The following is a 5,000-nucleotide window of genomic DNA, read 5'->3' as shown; positions in this document are numbered from 1 at the left end:
TCTCTCTCTCTCTCTCTCTCTCTCTCTGTGTGTGTGTGTGTGTGCCTGTGTGTGTGTGTCAATCTATTTATCTATTAATCTATCACAACAAGGGTATAAATAACTTATTTCAGCCTCCATGACTAATGTTTACGCCAGAAATGGATATTAAACAACGCATAAACCTATAGAATCACTTTGTCACTTGATGTTAACTGTAATATTAACGTTGTAAATTACAGGCCATGGTTAAAGGGAAGTGTGGGGTTCGATGATGTGTTTGTACATACACACACACAACACACACACACACACTCACACATACACGCACATACATAACACACACACACACGTACACACACAACACACACACATACACACACAACACATACACACAACACACACACACGTACACTCACACATACACAACACACACAACACAACGACCCCCCGATCGCCACCACAGGAGACAGATTCCCCCCCACAGAGCGCACAAACCCGCCTCCCCCCCACCCACCCCGCTACCCCCTGTGGTTAGCGTCTCGGGTTTACCTTAAGACTATCCACAGGTTATTGGATGTTCTCGAGGCGTAGAAGAGAGGGGAATTAGAGCACCAGGTCTCGTCCTCCGTTTTTGTTTCCCTCGTTTGAACCTTGACCCCTCTGACCCCTCCCCTCCCCCTTACCCCCCGGGTCCTATGCGTGTCTCGGTATATCTTCCGACGCTTCCTTGTCCTTCCTGTTTATTATATTCTTCTCTCGTATGCTTCTCCTATTTCCATGCTCGGTTTTTTTCTGTACCCAATGCCCCTTCTCTGATTCCTCTCCCCCCCATCCCCTCTTTTCCATACCCCTTCTTATCTCCTATTTATTCCCTTGTCTCATACCCTTTCCTATTCCCCTCCTTCTTTTATGACCCCTTTATCTCATATTCCTCTCCTATCTCCATTCTTCGTCTTACACCTCTCCCTCTACCATACCCTTCCCCCCCTCCATCAGACCCCCACCCCACTCCCCCGTACCACTCCTTCCCCGCCTTCCGTCTGGAATTCAATTTGCTATCACAGATCAAATAACTATGCTTGTCATTTATCTGGGGGGCGGGGGACGGGGTGTTAGAGCAGGAGGGAGGGCGGAGGGGGAGGGGGCGGGGGTGTTAAAGCAGGAAGGAGGGCGGAGGGGGGAGGGGAACTGGGTGGGTTGGGGGAGGGGGTGTTAGAGCAGGAGGGAGGGCGGAGGGGGGAGGGGGTGTTAGAGCAGGAGAGAGGGCGGAGGGGGAGGGGGAGGGGGTGCTAGAGCAGGAGGGAGGGCGGAGGAGGAGGCGGGGAGGGGTGTTAGAGCAGGAGGGAAGGCGGAGGGTGGCGGGGGAGGGGGTGTTAGAGCAGGAGGGAGGGGGAGGGGAAGGAGGGGGTGTTAGAGCAGGAAGGAGGGCGGAGGGGGTTTATTACGAAGCGACCAGGAGTGCGACCAAAGTGGGGATGGTTTCCTTGTAGGATCTCTCTCTCTCATCATAATAATGATGATAATAATGATAATAGTAATGATAATGATAATAACAATAATAATAATAATGATAATAATAATAATTATAACAATAATAGTAATAATAATAATAATGATAATAATAATAATGACAATAATGATAATGACAATAAAAATAGTAACAATGATAATAACGACAATGATAACGATAAAAGAGATAATAATGATAGCAATGATAATAGCAATAATAGTAAAGATAATAATGATAATGATGATAATAAGAAGAATAAGAATAAAAGCAATGATGACAAGGATGGCAATGATGTTGTTGATTATAATGATAATGATAATAAGGATAAAAATATTAATAATAATAATAATAATAATAATAATAATAATAATGATAACAATAATAATAATTATTATTATTATGATAGTAATAACAGTAATAATAATAATAATAATGGTAATAATAATAATAATAATAATAATAATAATAATAATAATAATAATAATAATAATAATAATAATATAATGATAATAATAATGATGATAATTATGATAATAATAATAATAATAATAATAACATTAATGATAATAATAATAATAACAATAACACTAATAACAAGATGGTGATGAAGTAGAGAAAAATATACGAAGAAACTAAAAAAAAAAAAAACAAGATGAAGAAAGAAAAAGACAGAGAAGAAAAAAAGAAGAAGATTGAATAAAGATGTAAAAAAAAAAGCCCCCCCCCCCAATATACGAAGAAACTAAAAAAGAAATAAGATGAAGAAAGAAAAAGACAGAGAAGAAAAAGAAAAGAAGATTGAATAAAGATGTAAAAAAAAAGGCAAAAAATAAATAAATAGATAAAAATTACCCCCTGTAGAAGAAAAAGAGAGAGAAGAAAAAAAGAAGAAGATTGAATAAAGATGTAAAAAAAGCCCCCCCCCAAAAAAAAAAAAAAAATACCCTCCAACACCCCCTCTGCCTGCGTGAGGTGGCGGCTCTGTCCTCCAGCCATGTCCGGCCCGAAAGTTTTATGTGTCTCTCATTGCACAACACCAGTTTTATCTACATACAATTTGCATATCGGGTACAGACACCCACGCCGAAGGAGATGCGGTCGTGGGTGGTATTGGGGTGGAGGGGAGGGGGGAGGAGGGGGTATTGGGAAGGGGGGGAGGAGGGGGTGGCACTGGGAAGGGGGTGGCACTGGGAAAGGGGGAGGAGGAGGGGGTGGTATTGGGGAGGGGGGTGGCACTGGGAAGGGGGGTATTGGGAAGAGGGGTAGGAGGGGGTGGTATTGGGAAGGGGGAGGAGGGGAGAGCGGGGGTGGTATTGGGAAGGGGGGTGGAGGGGTGGTATTGGGAAGGGGGGGAGGGGGTATTGGAGAGGGGGAGAGGAGGGGGTGGTACTGAGAAGGGGAGTGGTGGCACTGGGATGGGGGAGACGAAGATGGGGTGGCACTGTGAAGGGGGGAGGAGGGGGTGGTACTGGGAAGGGGGTGGGAGGGGTGGTATTGGGAAGGGGGAGAGGAGGGGATGGTATTAGGGAGGGGGAGAGGAGGGAGTAGTACTGGGAAGGAGGGGGGTGGCACTGGGAAGAGCAGTAGATGGATGGCACTGGGAAGGAGGAGAGGAAGGTGGGGTGGCACTCGGAAGGGGGAGAAGAAGATGGAGCGGGGGTGTATATTTATGGCACTCTTTTCGCGCCGTGCCATTACTCTCGACGTGCGGCAAAGGGTGCCTCGCGGTGCCACAAGTGAGTATTTTATGCCATTCTGGAGCAAGTCATTGGGCGTTCGCTTGTCCGGGTGAAATAGGGTCAGGTCTGTTGGGTTGGCGTGGGTTGGCAGGCCTGATTCGTCACGTTGGGATGTTCTGTTGGCAAGCCTGACGCATCTCGAAGGTTTGTTCTGTGGCTGATCACCTGATGAATCACCCCCTGGCTTCCTCTGTTGGCAAGCCTGACGCATCTCGAGGGTTTGTTCTGTGGCTGATCACCTGATGAATCACCCCCTGGCTTCCTCTGTTGGCAAGCCTGACGCATCTCGAGGGTTTGTTCTGTGGCTGATCACCTGATGAATCACCCCCTGGCTTCCTCTGTTGGCAAGCCTGACGCATCTCGAAGGTTTGTTCTGTGGCTGATCACCTGATGAATCACCCCCTGGCTTCCTCTGTTGGCAAGCCTGACGCATCTCGAGGGTTTGTTCTGTGGCTGATCACCTGATGAATCACCCCCTGGCTTCCTCTGTTGGCAAGCCTGACGCATCTCGAAGGTTTGTTCTGTGGCTGATCACCTGATGAATCACCCCCTGGCTTCCTCTGTTGGCAAGCCTGACTCGTCACGCTTGTTCTGTTGCTGATCACCTGATGAATCACCCCCTGGCTTCCTCTGTTGGCAAGCCTGACGCAACTCGAAGGTTTGTTCTGTTGCTAATCACCTGATGAATCACCCCCTGGCTTCCTCTGTTGGCAAGCCTGACGCAACTCGAAGGTTTGTTCTGTTGCTAATCACCTGATGAATCACCCCCTGGCTTCCTCTGTTGGCAAGCCTGACGCATCTCGAAGGTTTGTTCTGTGGCTGATCACCTGATGAATCACTCCCTGGCTTCCTCTGTTGGCAAGCCTGATGCATCTCGAGGGTTTGTTCTGTGGCTAATCACACCTGATGAGTCACCCCCTGGCTTCCTCTGTTGGCAAGCCTGACGCATCTCCAAGGTTTGTTCTGTGGCTGATCACCTGATGAATCACCCCCTGGCTTCCTCTGTTGGCAAGCCTGACTCGTCACGCTTGTTCTGTTGCTGATCACCTGATGAATCACCCCCTGGCTTCCTCTGTTGGCAAGCCTGACGCATCTCGAAGGTTTGTTCTGTGGCTGATCACCTGATGAATCACTCCCTGGCTTCCTCTGTTGGCAAGCCTGATGCATCTCGAGGGTTTGTTCTGTGGCTAATCACACCTGATGAGTCACCCCCTGGCTTCCTCTGTTGGCAAGCCTGACGCATCTCCAAGGTTTGTTCTGTGGCTGATCACCTGATGAATCACTCCCTAGCTTCCTCTGTTGGCAAGCCTGATGCATCTCGAGGGTTTGTTCTGTGGCTAATCACACCTGATGAGTCACCCCCTGGCTTCCTCTGTTGGCAAGCCTGACGCATCTCGAAGGTTTGTTCTGTGGCTGATCACCTGATGAATCACCCCCTGGCTTCCTCTGTTGGCAAGCCTGACTCGTCACGCTTGTTCTGTTGCTGATCACCTGATGAATCACCCCCTGGCTTCCTCTGTTGGCAAGCCTGACGCATCTCGAAGGTTTGTTCTGTGGCTGATCACCTGATGAATCACTCCCTGGCTTCCTCTGTTGGCAAGCCTGATGCATCTCGAGGGTTTGTTCTGTGGCTAATCACCTGATGAATCACCCCCTGGCTTCCTCTGTTGGCAAGCCTGACGCATCTCGAAGGTTTGTTCTGTGGCTGATCACCTGATGAATCACCCCCTGGCTTCCTCTGTTGGCAAGCCTGACTCGTCACGCTTGTT

This window comes from Penaeus vannamei, chromosome 21, assembly GCF_042767895.1.
Source record: "Penaeus vannamei isolate JL-2024 chromosome 21, ASM4276789v1, whole genome shotgun sequence".
NCBI lineage: Eukaryota > Metazoa > Arthropoda > Malacostraca > Decapoda > Penaeidae > Penaeus > Penaeus vannamei.
This window is presented reverse-complemented; position numbering follows the sequence as displayed.